This window comes from Meleagris gallopavo, chromosome 3 (assembly GCF_000146605.3).
Source record: "Meleagris gallopavo isolate NT-WF06-2002-E0010 breed Aviagen turkey brand Nicholas breeding stock chromosome 3, Turkey_5.1, whole genome shotgun sequence".
Lineage (NCBI taxonomy): Eukaryota > Metazoa > Chordata > Aves > Galliformes > Phasianidae > Meleagris > Meleagris gallopavo.
The window spans coordinates 41,743,879-41,764,175 of NC_015013.2; positions in this window are offsets into that span (position 1 = coordinate 41,743,879).

A 20,297-nucleotide genomic window follows, 5' to 3' on the forward strand; every position below is an offset into this window, starting at 1 on the left:
ATTGCACACTTAGCAATATGTTTATTCTCTCTTTAAGTTTATTTTCCAGTAAAAGTTTCACTGCGTTTATAATAGAAGGGATCTGTTCTTATTCTGAATTGCTCAAACTAAAATAAATTGATAAGACAAGCTAGACCTTTAAGTGATGAGAAAACTTGAAATAGTGCTATAACTCATAGAACTCAAACACAGAGCACATTTATTTCTGTTAGTTTCAATAAGTAGTACTTGAGAATTTAGAAGGGAAAAATATTTATATAGCTTTCTTTACCAGAGAAAGAAAATGGCTTGGAAATAAGTATTTTCAATGTATATCATTTTCAAAAATGTATATATTTAAATGTGCAGTAATTTGTTGTTGCAATTTTGTCAGCCACCTACAGGATGATGTTGAAGCAGCACCATATATATACTTGCATTCTGTGGGGTGTTAGATCAACATTCTCTCCCCGATAGAGGTAGCAGAACTCCGTGGTGTAGTTGTACTGTTAAAAAGGCTGTGGTAGACTAGAGGGAGGTGTTCTTAAAAAGAGTCAGATTTTGGAGGGCAAAAACATGTATCTAGTCTTTTCTTTTCCTGTCAGATTCAGCAAAGTATGTATATGTTGTGCAAGGAGAAAAAAGCATGAGATGGCACCACAAATGCAGCATTATGCATTGTAAATACTCTTCTTTATTCATTCTTTCCCTTATAAGGAGGTTTAGTGCCAAGTAAAAGGTTTGCTACAGCGCATCAATATAAAAGCCTCTCAACACTGCTGTGAATTTTATTGAATACAGAGCTTCTTGCAATGTTAATAATTTCATGTTGTCTCAGGCTGGTAGTTTTAACTGCTACACTTTGATTATGTTTCAGAACAGTCGAGCATCAAATATTGAAACTGACGTCTGAATTAAAGAGTGTGCAAAAATTCTCCTCCCTCTTTAACTATTGAAACAAACTAAAATGGAAATCTGAGTAAAGGAGGTGAGTCTTTTCTTCTTACTCTCTGATAGTTCTCCTTGATCTGTCTGCATCATTTATTCACTTTTCTCCAAATTTGCTTTGGAGACAATAAAAAGACAAGAAGCCAAATGATTGCAAATTGTGAACTGTATTAATGGAGATGAAGACAGCTTCATAACTTGATATTTTGGCTTAGAAAAACACATATATGATAACCCACCTTCGTACACATGGCGATCTGCAGGCTGCACGGAGTTAATACCAGGTGTATTGGAATGTTGTGGTGCCTTTGTAAACTGCATATTCGTGAGTCTGACATTAACAGAAAGATGTAGCATACAAACTAAAAGGTTTAGTAGGGCCCCATAGGGATAGATGTATGAGTTATGGAATGAGTTTCAAGAATATGAGAAATGGGATTGATTTGGTCTGGGGGAATATAAAGAGAATCAGAGCCAAAAAACAAAAAACAAAAAAATATAGAGAAGGCATCATAGGGAGTTATAGCAGCTTGGAAGCAATGTAGAAATGGCCTAGGGAACCTCTAGTAGAGGCGCTGTTTTTCCATGTCTTCAACAGCTTTTTATTTATTTAATTTTACTTTATTTTATTTTGTAACACTACAACCTGCTGCAAGCTAGACGTTACTGATCTGGTAGACATTCTGAAGCTATTTAACTATTTGCACTTTAGTAACTATCAGATGTGGTTTAACCCTTGAGGTGGCTGAGCGCTACACAGACTTTAAAAAAAAAAAAGAACTTGTGGGTTGAGATAAAACTATTTATTAAGATAGAGAAAATGAAAAAAGTATAATGTCAAATTATGACAAATATATATATGTGTGTGTATACATATTATATATATATATACACATATATATATGTGTATAACAAGTGATGCACAGAGAGTTGCTCACCATCCCACCCCCGATGCTCAGCCCCTCAGCAGCAGGAGACAGAAAGATGAACTCTCATTCCCTTCAAAACCCCTTCTGCTTGATGTGATATTGTATGGAATATCCCTTTAGCCAGTTTAAGTCAGCTGTCCTAACTCTGTTCCTTCCCAATTCCTGGGGCTCTTCACTAAGAATTGCCTTGGCTCTACACTGCTTAGGAGCAACTATAAACATTGGTGTGTTATTAACATTGTTTTTCTCCTAGGACCAAAACATAGCACCATACCAGACATTCTAAAGAAAATAATTTAGTCCCAGTTGAAACTAAGACATTAATTTATTTTACTATTATTATCATGCATATTTTATTTTATACTTTATTATGAATATATCAGGATTAGTTATATTATGATATTCTATTTTTATTTTTTAATTTCCTTAAGTGGACAGTAAATTTAAGTCATTAAAGGCAGTGTTTTACATCTCTGAAATATCTTTTGCTTCACTCAAGAGTGGTAGTTACTCACTGTTTTCCATTCATTTAACAAATTTCAAAGGAAACTTCACCTAGAAAAGAAAAATTACAGTTATTTTGTAATCTTATTATGCAACAATAACAATTAAATTTTATTTTAGTAAGCTTGCTGTAAGAGGAAAAAACACTGATGCTGCTGCAGCATTTCTAAAACCACAAAACTCTATCCATTATGTTTTATTGTACATAATAAAAATATACATGTACATATGATTCTATGGTATATATGTAGTGTATATGTATGTATTTCTGTATTACATGCATGTATTTATAAAAAGTCAATATGCTAAAAAATATTGAGCATATTCTTTGGGTAATAAGACTTGGAATTAGCATGCATTTTTCTGACTATGTAGGCTAATTAGGTCAGTTGAGCTACATTTGCCTCATTTTCTTCTTCCCTAAAAATCTAGAATTTCATTGAAATGATTTTATAATGTCTGAAATTATATGGTTTTTCTTCAAGCGGAAGTTACATTCTTAGCTTATCAATTTCTTTTTCACAATAATCCATTTACTTATTAATTACAAGTATTTATATGAGTTGCTGGACATTATTAGACACACATACCCTCAAAAAGTCTTTCCCCATAGTTTCTTGTGGCTTTAACAAAATAAAGACCTGCATCCAGTTGAAGTTCTTTTAAGTACTGGAATCTAGTATGTGACAATGATGTGTTCCTCATGTTGTCAAGAATATAATGCAATGAGTTGGGCCCCAAGAGTTATGGTAAATGTGGTTCCATCAGGCTGGTGGGGTTTCTTTGGTCCCCATTTTAGGGCCAGTTCTCTTCAGTGTTTTCGTAAATTACTTTGGTACAGAATTTGAGTGCTTAGTAAGTAAATTTGCAGATGCCAATAAACTGGGAGGAGTTCTTGAATTCCTTCAGAGTAGAGAGGCTTGCAGAGAGATGTTGGCAAATCAAAGGACTGGGCAGTTACAGATTGTATCAAGTTGAATAAAAACAAGTGCTAGATTCTGTACCTGACAACCCTGACTCTGTGTACAGACTGGAGGATGAGAGGCTGGAGAGCGGGCTGCAGAAAGGGATCTGGGGGTTCTTGTCAACAGCAAGTTGAATCTGAGTCAGCAGCATGCCCTGGCAGCCAGGAGGGCTGATGTCACTCTGTTTTCATTGTTTTGTAGTACTGATTGAGTGAAAGAAGTATGAGCATGGCACAGGGCAGTGGGCACAGCTCTGAGGTGCCAGAACTCAAGGAGCATTGGGACACTGCTCTCAGGTGTGGGGTTTAATATGAGAGTGGTCCTGTGGACCAGGAATTGGACTTGATTATTCTTATGGGTCCCTCCCAACTCTCAATATTCTGTGATTCACATTATTCGGTGTTTCTTAGGATTGTGTTTAACTTTGCACCTAGATTTGAGCATGCGTCTTTTCTAAGGGGTGAAACAGTTTTAAATGATGCTGTAAAAACAGTATTAAAGCTGTATAGTTACCTCTGTGAAAACTAGAAAATGCCAGGATATACATTGGCGGTTCATGCACACCATGGCAGGTTTCTTTCTAACTTTTTTTTCCCCACTGTTTTACTTGAAGTTCACCTTAGTGCCGGTGGGCTTCTTGGGGAATGCCTATCAGTTCACTGCACTTTGTGAATCAAGCCTTTTTGCTTGGGGCCGTAAGGGTGCAGAACAAATTATTTAACAGAGGAATAGGCAATAAAGCTGTAAGTTACTGAAGAATGTATTTTGACTAATGACACATTAATTAGAAAGAACAGGGGGTGGTCCATTTACTTTCATAAGGAACGTATCACTGATATATGTTACTCTACGTCTGTGAAATTTGTTTAAAAGAAATTAAATGGAAATTAAATATGCCATTAAATGGCAATGTGTTTGTCAGCAGCAAGAGGATGGATAGGCTTTGAAAAAAGAATAGAGGAAGGGAATCTAAATGAAATATTTGAAGAATACAGAAGAAACTGTAATGAGACAGAACAAAATGAATGTAATTGATCATCTACAGAGAGATTTCATGAAAGATGTGAATCTTAAGGTCTTCTTGTCTTACTGAAAGATAGTGTATTGGATGCTTTGTTTTTAATTATGCACTTGTCTTAGGCTCTTCAAAATACTGTTCCTTAGGAAAAAAAGAAAACATGACATTAGGAATAAATTACCAGTTAAAAGATATGATGGTCTTTGATGCAGTATAAGAGAAGGTATAAGGTATTTTACTAATAATGCCAGTTTAAATGTAACAGCTGTAACAAGGGAAAAAATTAGAAGTACTGCTTCAGGTAAAGTACACTGAGAAGGCAGAAAAGTTTAGAATTGGGCAAAGGTAATGAAATCAAGTACAAATAAAATCGGCTTTCAGGGGCTAATTATGCTTGTTGGATTTTTTTGTTTGTTGGTTTTTTGTTTTTGTTGTTGTTGTTGTTGTTGTGTTTTTTGTTGCTATTGTTTATCCAATATAGGTAACACTTTTCATTATAACTTGAAAGGCAGTTCCCTGTGAATCAGAGAATATAAATTTAAAGAATGCTATAAACAGGCAAATCATATTGTCTATTAGATAAAATACAAAATTTCAAATGAAAATGTACTAGATAATTCATTCCTTTCTCTAATTAGATAAAATGTATCAGCAAAATAAAAAACAGAGATAATTTTCAAGCAAGAATATACAGGCCATGAGAGATATGTGGTGAGATGCTATAGATTCTGGATTTTTTGCCTTATGAAAAACATAGTAGTTGTACAGTCAGCCTTCATAAAAAAAGTGCTCGTGAATTTAGTTGTAAAGTGCCAAATGCATTTTTGCATTCAGTGACAGTGAGAACTCCAGGGAATATCCATAACCTATTGGGTGAGGTGGATACAGAAACAGCTCAAAAGTATCAGAAGTTTCGTTTCTAATGGTAAATAAGGAAATGAAACAGTCATTAATGATTAACATCTATAGATATTTTGAATAATATAAACCTTTATATACATAAAATATGTCAAGGTACAAAATCATAATATTTTATTTCAAAAATGAGAAAGTAACCAAGTTGGTAAACTCAGAGGAGCCTCAGGAGTTAGGCTAATGTTCTTTGTGAATCCCTTCCAATTCAGGGTATTTTATGATTCCATGAAAAGGCAGAGAATGTAACTTCAAGGCAATGTTGCCTTCTATTCAACCTGCCTCTATTTCCTTGGTGTGTATGAGATTGTGGAAGAGGTAAAAAATACCCAGATAAGTGAGGACCATCTAGTCTTTTTTTTTTTTTAAAAAAAAAAACATGTTTTCTTCTTATTTTATGTTAGTCCTAAGGGATGCTAATCAGCCTTTTAATTTTTAAAAGCTTTTCCTTGTCTTTTCTTAGAGTGAAAGGCACAGCCTAACAAGACTTGTTTGCTTGTGAATGCATGACTGTTTACAGGCAGTCCTAAAGCCAAGGGACATAGTATTAGAGATATGTGACAATATTGTAAGGTCAGTAAGAGAACATCGCTCAGGAAATAAAAAATTCAACTTTTTAATATTTTTCTGTATTCTTTCTTGGGCATCTACTTCCACCATGGTTTATCTCAATAGCTTAGTAGGCATTTGAATTCACCCAGCATGATGCTTCTCTTAAATGCATACCCCTGGAAGTAGATGCCTGTAAGAAGTTTGTAGTGGGTCAAATTGAATGACACCATTAACTCTGAGAAAGGGAATATTTGTTGTATTCCCCATCATTCTCTTCCAGTACAAATTTCAAACTGAACACAGTAGGAAATCCTACTTACTCCCATGGTGTAAAATCACATCTCCGAAATGATTCACCTGTCTTAGAAAAAAGCTGATCTACATAACTAGTACTGCTTCTAGGCCACTGATGCTGGGAGAGATGTTTTTTCTTAGGTTTCAATTCCATGTCATAAACAGTCATAGACATGATGGTAAGTATCTCACGACCTCCTAATAGGTTGATGAAATCAGGAGATTCTCATGCATCCTCATACTGAAAAGATCATAGCCAGTAAAATCTGTCTAAATATTGTTTGAATTTGTATTTTTATGTGATTCTAACAGCTAAAGTGATAACATCAGCAAAAATCCAATTCAGATAATATTTTCTATTCAGTGTTCAAGCAGGAAAATCACATTATGAAAAAATGAAAAGAGAATTGTCTTTACTGAGTAGTGAGAGTCTGGAAAAAGGTACATTAGTAATCTCTTCCAACTCATAAGGTAATACAAAATACAAAAAAGCCTTACTTTATGTGAAACTCTCTCTGCCATGTTGTTATTATTTTAAACTGTTTCTGCATTCACTTTTATTTCTTTTGTATAGATTGTACTTATCTTTTGTTCCCTTTCCTGTCAGCTCCATTAGCTTCTTTTTATGTGTAGCAGGCACCATTATAGAAACTGGTTATTGATTTGAGGAAGTGGCAGGATAACAATGAGCCACAGTGAGAACACCAGAAAAAAGTTGTTCTGTTCAAGAGCTGAATGGTCAAAAGAGACCACAATTTTGGTTGGCTGCACATTGAGACCACATTCTCAAGATCAAATGAAAAAACAAGGACAATTTCTTAACAAATTAGCATTCATAAAGAAAAAAATAGTATCATCATGTGTTTCTGAATTGATTTTTCTCCTAACTCATGAATTTACATTTACATGACCACTTTGCCACAAATATTCATTTTACTGTTTTATTTTAAAAGAAGAAAAAAATCAGTTTTATAAAGTCAGCACAATGAAATTTGTGCTTAGGGGTTTGAGAGCTGGCTAGGAAGTTCTTACAACTAAAATTTGGGTCATTCCGATCCTGAAATAAAGGGACAATATCAAGGAGTGGAAGAAAATAAGAAGTCATAAGAAATCAACTAAAGTAAAGTCTAGAAGTTCAAATATTGGTAGTGTGGTGGGAAGAGCAAGTTTCTTAAATATTTTGAGTGAATTTTTACAAGGGCTGCTTTGAAAGCAATGCCTCCTACTTCATGGTGTTGGCCCACAAATCAGAGGCTGATATTGGTGGTACGGCAGTAGAGGATGAACTTTCCCATCAATATTCCATTACGTGTTGCTGTGTGACACATGGCAGCAGAGGGGCAGTCTGATAGAACTGCATCTGACACGAAAGTGCATTTAAAGCAAAGATGTGTCACTGAATTCCTCCATGAGGAAAAGATTGCACCTGTTTGCATTCATTGATGTTTGCTGAATGTTTGTGAAGACTAAACAGTGGATGTGAGTACAGTGAGGTGGTGGGTGGTGTGTTTCAGTAGCAGTGACAGTGGGTCATCTTTGTTGCAGATTTTTACAAAGGCAACATGCAGGCTCTTGTTCATTGCTGGTGAAAATGTATAGCTAATGGTGGTGACTGTGTTGAAAACTTTTGTTTTGCAGGTGAGAATTTGCTCTATCAGCTATTTTGTTCTTTGTATCTGTTGCAATTGCCATGGAAGTAAAATGGGAGGCATAACTTTTGGAGCAACCTATGAGTTTTAAACTGCCATCTTATGTGTTCTGTATCAATATGGACAGATGGAGTGGATAAAAATAGTGTAAAAAGAGAAGAGCGCAAAATGGGGGTGAAGAATAAAAATTCTGTAAAAGATTTTTTGAGGTCATACATTACTAGTTGTAATTCTGCAGCTGGCAGGTTAATACACCGCTTGAGTTTAGGAGTAAGATAACATTGTCCCTTTCAGAAGTACAGCCACTTCACGATTCCCTTCTTATGTTACACACATTTGAAAAAGTTGTTGAAAACTAGAGAGACTTCGAGAGAAGCTCAAGATTAGTTTAGGCTTTGATTGCTGTGATGAGACAAAAGATACAGCCTGTTAGATTCAGTGGAGAGGGAGATGGAAAACTTTTGTCTCTGTGGAAGACAGCAAATCAGTGAAGTTCTGGGATTCATATCCAATTACTAAAAGAGATCCAGTACTTTGAAGCTAAACCTAGAAATGGAAGAAAATGTGTATTTTTAGACAGAAGTAGATAAACATTGGAAAAATCCACTAAGCAGTTCTGTACATTCTTGTAACTTAAAAGATTTCATTTGATATTTGTGCTATGATTGTTGAAACAGTTTGGGGAATTAGATGCTCAAGCATCCTTGAAATGTGTTCATTAAATTCTCCAAGACCTCATGGGTTCATAAGAAATTTTTAGAAATGCGGCAAAACTGAAAGCAGTACTCTGTTTTTTTCAGTCACAGACTGTGGGACTTGATAGAAGGTGTTGTGTAGTAGTGTGAGGTGTTCTGTGATGTGTTACAAAGGGGGTTAGACTGCATTGTGACAATGGCATCTCCTGCTCACAGAGTCAGCGTATTGTTTTTGTAAGTGAAAGAAGCTAAAAACTATTTTGATCTAATAGGAAACTACTGAGATTGATGCGAATGTACTTTCAAAGTGTTTTCTTGCACTGCATCTGTTTAATAAGGTTCTGATTCACTCATTATAGTAACAGAATGCTAATTCATCTCCATTCTTCTGTCACTGGTAAGGGGGGAAAAAAAAAAAAAGAAAGAAAGACAGGATCTGTGTGCACTGGTAGCATCCAGCAGTTTAGCAACTGCTTTATCTTCTTCTCTTGGATTTTCAAGATTGCCAAAGCATAAATGGGCTTTTGAAAATCTACCTGGGATGTGAGCGCCTCCAGAGGAGGTGCCAAAATATGACAAGATAAGCCAATTAACAATGCATTTATTGTTTTTCTGTCATGTTGTCTATAGAAATAATTCACTTCAGCCTATTGTCTACCACCAGGAAAACTTTGATCTTCAGTAAATGAGTCTGGTTGTCTCAATTTTACCTTGTGAGGTTGCACTGAATTAGAGGCTACATAGATATAGTGAACATCCAGTCACGCACCAGTACAAGTAATAATTTCACTGTCACTGGACATGACAACTGTTACAGTAGAACTGATCTATTTTCTTCAGTTTTTACAGTTCACTGACTAGGTTCTGCATGGCTAAGAGCCACTGGTCCTTGAAACATTAGTGACAGATCTGTAGGCAGTACAGGTAATATTTGCAAGTCAATTTCCTACTGCTTCACTATCAGATGCAGAGATGCACATCTGAAATATTGTGCTTATTAGAAACAAAGTAAAGATCAGCTATGGATGAAAAAAACTGATATATCTATTGAATCACAGTTAGATTTTGTCCTGAATTTGATTTACTCACGAAGATGGCTTTTGTGAGGCCCTAATAATCTGAATTCTGCCTGATAAACTGTAAGTGTGGCTCAGTAGCTTAGAACATTACAGTTTTAGTGTGTTGTTTAGTGTGTGTACAAAAATTAACAACATGGAAGCAATTAGAAAATTTAGTAGAAAATGGCTCATCTGCTTGTGGTTATTAACATTTAATGAAATTATGACTATTTCCTGCTATTGCTAGACTGCTTTAAGACTTACTTTTTGTTGCATAAGAAAACAGGCTTATATTAGCCCAATGTTAAAATCTCAGGGTATAAGTGGTTGCATTTTTTTTATATAAAAGTGAATTTAGTTGTATAATAATACAATAATAGTGTAACAGGTGTTAATAGTGTTGATAGTGTAACATACAAAGAGTATAATGGTTGATATATCAAACATATTTTGGAAATCTGCCTATCCAAGACATCAGTGTGACAGCAAACATATATTAGGTTGTTGGGGTTGTATTGGTATACAAAACCTATATTTTATGAGCTATATATCATTATCACAATAAAAAGTATGCTGATTAGATTGCTATTGTTGTCCAGTAGAACCTCCACATGGAAGATCAAGTCCAACAAGGGGATGCAGCCATATGTATTTTGGACAAGTTATTGACCAAAACTGCCGTCTGTATTCTTTCACACAACTTTTGTGGTATCTTGATGTTGGGAAAAAAAAGAATAAAATGTAAGACAGTTCTAGAATATATTATGTTTTCCATATAAAGACATTTGAGTTGAAGGAGCCCAGTGTACAAGTAGTTTTACATTTGTGACTGATAGAAAGAATGTAAGTACAAGTGTTAGTATTTATTTCTGTAAGTGAGCAAGTCCAAAAGGTAGTGTTCTTGCTTATTTCAATAGCCTTATAAAGCAGCTATTCTTATATATACTATATATTCTACTTTTCTCCTGTGCCTCACAGAAGTGTCCCAGTAAGACTTCTGTGATTTTAGTTTCATATTGCTATCTGAAGATTGTACAGAGTAGCAAGTAGATCTGTAGCAAGTAAGGAGCGTGCGCTGCTTCCATACTGATAGACCCAGATAAACTTTTGGACATAGATAAGCTAAGTAAGTTCAGTTCTTGTTTTGGCTAATTGATTCTGAGAAATATTTGCAAATAATTAGTAATCTAATCATTAAATGACATTACATGTTATCTTATACATAAGCATGTTTATTTATGCACATATATATATAGTTTTCTAAAACATTTTGTAAAAATAACAATAAATATAATTTTATCTTCCTATCCGATTTGAAAAGTAATTCAAAAAGTATGTCAAAAAGATGAGGGAACCTAGCTATCCCATAAGGTACAAATTGGACTGATTAGATCAAAACATATTTTCCTTAATATTTGACATGGAATCTACCCATAAGGAAAATAATGCTAGGCAGGACTGAGGGCAAGTCAGTATGACATCAAGAAGAAAATTACACAATTGGGTTGAAATGTGATCTTAAGTAATAGTAGAGTTTCTCAGATTTAAGATCAGTAGCAGCCCAATATAGGATCTAAGAAATTTTGTAGGGGATGCAACAGTTTTAATGGGTAAAAGAGGGCTGTGTTACTAAAACCAGCACTTCCAAACAGATGCTAATGAACATTTGTTGGATCATCTTTTTTGGGTGGAAGGTTGTAACAAGGATGGACTTTATCCTGAAGCAACATTTCTGATCTAGCTTTGACTCTGTGATATTTGGTGACACCAGTCAGATTTCTTAAAGTATCATGAGAAGAGTTAGTGTCTTAGAGCAACAATAAACAAAGATGCACAGGCTGTAGGAAAAGCCTGACAGAACCAGATATAGAACAGCATAATTTTAGAAATTACCAGCTGTGACATAGCATCTGTTTTAGGGTTAGAGAAATTCATGTATTGAATCTGTTTGGATAGTGGATTGATCTCTTGAGATATCTGTGGCCTGAATTTCTGAGAAAACAGAAAATTGTTGCATCCTGATATCCTTGTACTACAAGAATTTATTTGTCCTGCACTTCCTGACTGCCTGACCCTTCAGTACGGTGGGTTTTGTATTTTCAATTACTAAACTCTATTGCATGATATTATGGTAAGATTGAGTGCTTGTAGCATTTTCTCTCTGAGTAATTGGTTAGCTGTCAGGAAAAGAGGAAAAATCGATAATACCAATAATTTTTTAGCTCTTCTAAATCAATTGTTTTATACATTAAGTAGCTCTCCTTGAGTATACAACTCTGTATGGCTATTTTGTTTTGATTAACATTTATTTTCCCAGTGCTTTCTTCATATTTAAATGAATTAGTCATAATGAACTGAAGGAAAACCTTTTTCTTCCTCTTTCTTTGATTACTTTCTGGACACATGTACCTGGCATGAATCGAGTTACCTGGTTTCAGCTTACGTTAGATACTTGATTTGTAATTAAAATCCAGATGGTAAAACAAATTAAGAATGATAAAAGTAGTCTATTGATTCAGTAGGTGACTTATTTCCTATGTCACTGCTGTTCTGCCTCACATGCAGTTCCGTTTGTTTTACTAATTGTATGTAAAATATTATTATATTGTGGTTCTTCATAATAATTTTGATACATCATCAGAGATCCTTCTTGATTAGAATGATTGAAAAGGATTGGTGGAAAAACTTGTATGATAGTTACTGATAGTTTCTGCAGCTATTCAAGAATCTGCAAAACAGTGTATGCTCTTCTGGTTTCAGTAATAATCTCTGTTTTAATTTTTAAAGTGAAATAATCCATAATTTCATACTCATATCATTCATATATAATGTCAGATTGAAAAACTGTTATCCAGTTTTCATAACATTTGTGTAATTAATTGTAAGATTGCAAATCACATTAATTTCTAGCAGGAAATGTTACTTTCAAGTTTGATGTATGATTTGTTCTGAAAATTGTACAACTTAACAGAATATGTTATTCAAATAACAGCTGAGGTGGAACTGGGCAATTATGGTAGTCCATGAAGTTTGCCTTGCTTGTGCTTAGCAGGTTTCTTTCAACCTGGACTTTCTCTGTAGGAAAGCTGAGGCATGTAAATGCTTGGACAAATTAATTTGAAAGATGTTATACTGTGGTCTAAGAGAAATTCACCTCTGACTTGAAAAACACATACTGTAGAGTGAGAATTTCATTATTAATATTTTTTCTACTGGGAATATTCTTACTGTTGTTTTTTCTATTTCTCTTGAAGAGCAATAGCTATGTCATAGCATACGTGAGCTCTCATGTATGTAGTATGTAGGATAAATTCAAAGTAACATAAAATTTAGATGTAAAAGCAAGACACCTTAACAGTTTCTGACCACAATGAATGACTACTCATACTACAGTTACTAACCAACCATACCAAAATAATTTTTCTGCATGAAAGTCATCCTCCGTTTTAATTTGTTATTTTGTTTGCATCTATTTTCGAAAGACAACTTATGCTCGGTTTTTTGTCTGTTTTTGTAAACTCCTAAATGACAGAATAGTAAGGGAAAAAAACATTGGTTTACAGATATTATACAATGTATATCTGCATTGTATACTGCTATGTTATATATAGTGCCATGTTTAATTTATAGTAACTAATCCTTTATAATCTATCCTATCCTTCCTATTCTCAGTGTTGCCACTGCTTAGATATCAAAAAGAGACAACATGCCTGCTGCTGTACTTAGCACTTTCACAAGTCCAAAGTTGCATATGTAGTTTTATAACGTATTTATTTTAAATTTTAAATTTAAAAAAGAAAAAAATCATGTGAAAATAATGACTGGGTAACAGTGAATAAATGAACTGAGTTGTAGGAGCTGTGCACAGCCTTTTCGTATTGACTTTCTGTCAGATTATGTGTTGTGTAACCTTTATTGTTTGACTACTCAATTTCCAGTGAAAATAAGAACTTTTAACTAGTTCTAAGTTTTTAATGCATTGAATGATACACTTTGGTAGTCTATGGGAAATTAACTGGACAAACTGGTAACATTCCCTTGCAGGGTAAAGCCTTCTGAGAACTGTTAAGGTAAATTCTAATGACCATCCATATTTTATTATCATTCTATGAAAGCTACAAATCATAGAGTCATAGTATTCTTAGAGTTGGAAGGGACCTTTTTAAGGTCACCTAGTCCAACTCCCCTGCAATGAACAGAAATATACACAGTTAGATCAGGTTGCCCAGAGCCTGGTCCAGCCTAGCCTTGAAAGTTTCCATGGCCAGGGCATCCACTACATCTCTGAGCAACCAGAGATAATAATTTAAAGGTTATTTAAAGGTTATTAATAGTAAGTATATTTTAATTGTATGTAAATTTTTATAGACTTTTTTGATACATATCACATTTCTGATAAAATGCCTCAATCAAAGTATCAGTTCTAATTCCTGCACTTCATGGACTTCGTATTTTAAAAACGTTTCCTTACCAAGGTTCTACCTAAAGCATCTGTTAAAATTTACAGCTGCTAAATGTGCAGAGCGAGCACGTGTTACGAAAGTTAATAATCAAAAACATTTATGCAAGTAAAGAATGCCTTGCTTTATAAGAAAATTATCAGAGAGCTTTTCCAGAGCACTGCTACTTTGTTTTACTTCATAGATCTTATATTGTGATTAATCAATTAAGAAAGTACTAGATAATATCTTCTTACATGGGTAATTATTAATTAATAATGTTATTCTAACTACAAATTACAGTATATAAGGAAATATAATCTGGAACACACTATGAAAATAGAGTAGGTTGAGTAACACATTGCCATAGACAGAAATCGGAAAGCTCTGGATAAATAGGGAAGTTGAAAAAATAAAAATATTTCTTACCTCACTAGCAAGTTGTTTTTTAACCTTTAGTCCTCATTAGGCACTCAACTTCCATTTGAGTGAAAAGTGACTTGCTTAACATTAAAGTTTGTTAGGTGGGACACACTAACATATTGACAGAATTAACTTTTTTGAGTTTGTTAATGTTCCTGTCGATAAAATTTAGGTGGTAGTTATTCATTATTCGTAATTATCTTTGCAAACTGAAAACTGGTTAAGAGAGCCCATTTCCTAAAGAAAAGAAGGAGTGTTAGCATCCTAACATCTGGAATGATGATACAACAATCCTAGATTCTCGTGTCAAAGAAGAGCGTGATTATCGCAGTAAATGTCCATTGTATGGTCTGAGCGTTGATTGACACAAGTCCTTGTCAGGATCACTTATTAAAATAGTCAGTCATCATGGTTTAGTACTTTCATTACCAGGGAATTAAATACATTGCTTTTAAGTAGCAGTCTCTCTTGCTTGGGCATTATAAAAGCCATGTGCTGACATTCTGCTAAGGCATGAATGTCATTCCATGTCAGTACATCTTTTTTCTATGCTTTCATTGCCTAAAATAAAAGAGTAAGTGAAGGCCATGATAAATGTAGTGCATCTTTGATATTTCTCAAGAGGAAAATACAAGCACATCAAAAATCAGTAACAGAGGCACAAATTGTGTAAGAAATTCTGGGCACCTTAGAGATCTTACAGTTTTTGCATTGCAGTAATCCTTCTGATTGTAAAACACACAAAAATTAATTTCCTTCAACTTCCGTCCCTTTTGGTGTTACATGGTATCAATGTTTTATCAGTTTAAGCTGTCACTAATTTCAGGATCTCTCTCAATTTAGTGTTTCTTTTACTATTCATCCAATTTAAGCCTCAGTAGTAGGGCTTTGTTGAGGGATTTAAAATGACATAGGCAAGTATAGTTATTGAAAGGCCAGAGACAGGTGATTTTCATGTCCCTTAGCACTTAATCAGCACCTGTTGCTGCCTATTTGGAGAAAGCCCTATATGCAAGTAGCCCACTCCACTCTTTTCTGGTATGAGGGTTTAGATGCAGAATTTCAGAAAAGAAGTGGAGGAAACACATTGAGAGGTCGTTCTCGCTTATATAAATTTTTGGAAACTCCTTTGATTGTTGTGTATCAAGGCTGAAGGCCGTGCATAATTTAGAAGAAACTTTCTGGCTGAAACTCTGAACCACAGTTTGTTTTTCATAAGGCTGGCTGGCCTGTGGAAATTCAGTGAAAGCTGTTCAGAACATAATCGTGTGAGCCTGAGTGAGATGAATCCAACAGTTCCTTGTGCTCTTATCATTTATGAATTAAGGCCATCTGGTCTTTGTATGTTTAAGATTGTCTCCCTTCATAGTGATTTATTCTTCAGTAAAACAGGATATAAATGTTGCATTAAACTAAAAAAAATATCCGCAAGAACTGAACAGTACACTTACCATGCAGTTGTAGTATGGATTAAGCATTAATAACATAAATTTGACTTTTAATGAGAAATACCAGTGAAAACCTTATAAATATTGTGAATGGCTTTCCACTTGCTTTTGAGATGCAGTATAGTTGTCAAAAGTAGTACAGAAAAAGAGAAATTTCAAGGAAAAAACTACCTTTGCTAAAGTATTTTCATTTCCAAACACAAAACTGAAAACCACTTTGAGTTAATTTCTTTCGAAATGGAAGACAAGACATGCTGACAGAAATGACAAATTCTGTTTAAAAATACTCTGAATATTTTCCCACTTTTACTGCTTGTGCTTTTACATTTATATTCCCTTTCTGCCCTAAAATAATAAAAAATAGATGCTCCTGTGTCTTAAGAGGAATCATATAATCATAGAATGGCCTGGGTTGAGAAGGATCTCAAAGATCATACAGTCATCCAGTTTCAACCCCCCTGCCATGAGCAGGGTCGCCAACCACTGGACCAGGCTGCCCACAGCCACGTCCAGCCTGACCTTGAATGCCTCCAGGGATGGGGCATCCACAACCTCTCTGGGCAACCTGTTCTAGTGCTTGACCACCCTCTTCCTAATATCTAACCTAAATCTCCTCTGTCTTAGTTTAAAAACACTCCCCCTTGTCTTGTCTCTATTCACCTATGTAAACAGCCATTCCCCCTCCTGTTTATATGCTCCCTTCAAGTGCTGGAAGGTTCACAGTGAGGTCTCCCCAGAGCCTTCATTTCTCCAAGCTAAACAAGCCCAGTTCCCTCCATCCAATCTTGTTGGTGTAACTTCTGTCCTGGTGTGTCCAAGCCACTGATGAATGGTATTGTGGGAGGAGGAAGCTCAGCTCTTTCGGAAAAAGTATCTAAGGTTGGGGAGATGTCTGTTCTGATAGCTGCTTTGCTTTTGGTCTCAGTGATCTCTGGTCAAGGCAGCTTGCCTTCCTGTGCCCAGCTTTCCTTAACAGGTAACCTGAAAGTGACACATTCAATAGCCATCTGCAGGAAATTTCTCTAAGAGCTCTCATAACTGCTCTTGTAGAGCACAGAGCTCTGTTGAAAACGAGGACTGTTCTCCTCACCTGCAATGCGTGAGTGGACAATACTGAGTGTGAAGAGGCTTTCTCTCTGCCACTTCTATTTTGGAAAGCACGTTTTGGCACCAGAAGTAACTAGCTGTGTCTATGACATGGCATCAGTAGTTGTCCTGAAAGCACTTGAAATATCACAAGAGAACATGTATTTTGATAATATCTTGCTTTGACTGCTTGTTAGGGTGTATTAGTGGTGTTTTTGTATGTTTCTCACTCATGCCAGCTCTTGCTGTTAAGTTTTTGATCCAGCCTACGCAAGGAGAAAAATTGTTTTTTCATAAATCACTAGCAGCACCTTTCTCAAGGGGATTTTGGCAAGATTGTTCTGTCACACACTATGATGCAAGTATTTTTTGAGGCATTTTTCTTTGGGCCCCAGGACATTTCTACTAATCTGCAGCGCAGGTGCTATGCCAGAGGTCCTGTCTATAGCTGAAAGAACACATCTCTTTATTTCCCCTGATTCTCATTATGAAACTGAAACAGATTCCTTTTCATTGAGCTCTGTAATGTGAAGCTGTAGATAAATTTCCTACAGTTTCAAAAAAAATATCAGTCCCATAAGTGTATCATCTGATGATAGAACGCACTTCCCCTGTTCCTTATTCTTAAAAATTCCTACATCATCTTTTCCCCTGCTGTAATATCTCAGTTATCAACTTTTGTGCAGTCAGTCCACTATATTCATTTTTCCTTGAATATATGCTCCAAATCATTTCATTTCTTTAATCTTTATGCTAGCTCTGTTTCCCCTGTTTATCTCTTTATGGTACCCTTATATAGACATAATTTCTGTTGAAGTGTTTAAGGATCCTTGAGACAGTAGTTGGTTTTGAAAACCACAATAATACACAATCTCTTTACAATTCAGTAGAGATTGTCTAGATTTCACAAAAAGAAAAAAAACAAATTTGCACACAGTAAAAGCTTTCAATTTATTTACTGTTAATTAGAATCAGGGTATTTTAATAGTCCCCCAGAAACATCATGATATTAGAATTAAGCTTTTACTAAAAATTATGAAATTACAGAAATTTTCAAAAAATTACAAATACATGCAACTTTGTTACATATTCTGACCTATGGGAACATCACAGGAAAATGCTTTTGTTACTATTGTTGAAATAAGATTCTTAAAATGTCAGATTGATCTTGTGTTTCAGCTGAATTGTATCTTACCCCATAAGCTAGTGCTGTTGAGAATGGAAGAAGCTTCTGTGGTAGATCTGTTAGTCGTTGAGCAGATATGTCTGTGCAGTTACGCATCTGTAGCAAGCTCAGAGAATAACATTCTACAAAGGCTGTCAAAGACAAACCATTAACTTGTTTTTCACTGTGTTTTTACAGTAACCAATATGGTTTGTTTGTCTGTTAGTTTGGTTTTTTCTCTTCAATTAATTCATCAAAATCCTCTCATAGTGTTTATCTGTTAGGATTTCTAGTGTCCCATTAGGTTCCGGTGTTTGGAGTTGAGAAACATTCTTACATATTGCTCCATGTAATGGTTCTGAATCCTCAGCTGTATTCCAGAAAACTTGTGTGAATCTGAAGTACAAACTAATATCCTTAGTTTATTATGTTTTTGTTAGCAGGTAGGACAAGGAAGTTTGTGTGCATATTGTTTTAGCCATGCCATCATTGCAAGAAGAAAAATATTGACAAATGAATGAGCAAAGATTTGATTAGTTAATTATGATGAGACAAGACTGCAATAATTCTGTCTATTGTTTTGCTAGTGAGCTTTTCCGTTAGCAGTTGAACTACAAATCTGAAAAGTGATAAACTTAGTAATTTAAATTCAGATCTTTTTATGTAATCTTAACTGTTTCTCCCTTGTAATTTACTGCTTGGTGGAAATCAGCTAACCAGTCCTATGTCTTCCAGGAGTTGTTGAGAATCAACAGACAACAAGGAATCTAGAAGGGGAGACAGATAAACAAGCTTTCTGTCAGTAGACTTATATTTACTACATGGAGGGCTGTACTTTTCCGGAAAGCTGTGAGGGATTAAAACACGTTGGAAATCATGGCTACAAAAAATGAAGAGGAAAAATAAGGGGGGGGGGGAGATGATCTCTTTATGGTGTTGGTTTTTTTTCTCACCACTATATGATTATTAAAAATTGTTAAGGCCTTTCTTCTAATGGAAGACCAGATCTAAATCACTGTTCATGTTCTGGAAAGTTCTGCTGCCTCTTGGCAAAATTACTCAGGCTCCATCTGGATTCTTGCCAAGTTGCTTCTGCTAAGAGGTGAAATGGATTATATGAGTCAACCATTGCTTTAATGATCTTCTGTTTATTAACAAAGAGGATACAGATAGCATATTTTTTTCTGAATGCAGGAAGTACAAACAGCAGACAATTTCCTTGCCTCTAATATCATCACTGCCTTTTTAGTCTGCCCTGTGTACCATTGGATTTCTTTTTTAACCTCTGTACAGGGACACACATTCACAACTTCTCCTCTAGTTCCCTGCTACCTGACTCTTGGCATTTGGCAGGTAGTGAATTCTAAAGCTTCAGTTTCATAATACAAGGTCTTCAGTAATGGTGTAGTTAAAGGAATTTCTGTCTACTCCATCATGAAGCCATAGTTGTTTCATTGCAACTAAAAACTGACCTCTCTGTGACAGAGCACTGAGGTGAATGCCTGAGATGGATAGAGTGGGTAGGGTAAGGAACTCCTTCAGTTGGCTTTAATGCTGAGGAGCTCTGTATTGCCTAAGTGTGTCTTGATGTTGCTATATGACAACCCTATCTTACAAGATTAAAAGTCTCTTTAGCCTCATGTGCTGTATCCTATCATCAGCCATAAGGAATGGCAGCTGCCATGGGATTACAGAAAAGCATCCCTTCTGAAATGTTAAAATTGCTCAAAGGAGGCTCTTTAGTTCAGTGATGAGGTTGAGTCTCTATGCTATTGCTGGTAAATATTAGGTAGGTACTTGACTGCAATAAAAACCTGCATTAGTGTTGAACTGTTGTAATTTTTTTCTTAGTTCCTACAGAAATCATAAATTGGTAAGAAGATGCCAAAAATTTAACCAAAATGTTGCTCTTTTTTCATTGTAGTTTAAAAAGCATCCCTTAAGATATGTGGTGAAGGGTCTAAATATGTATCAGAAGTTTAGTTTCTGAAGGTGAAGCACAATTAGTGATTTGAACTTTGATGCAGGAAGAAGAAAAATCATTCAGATGTATCAGCTGGTGATACAGCTGGTCTTCCCTTAAGCAAGAGATTTATGTACCTTTTGGTTAACATCAGGTGTTTAAGAAGGCGGTCGTAGCTGTGGGTAAACTATCAAGTTACACATCTCACCTATTTCCCTCATACTCCCTACTATTTTGAGACTCAGGTTGGCTAATTAAATAATTAAACTC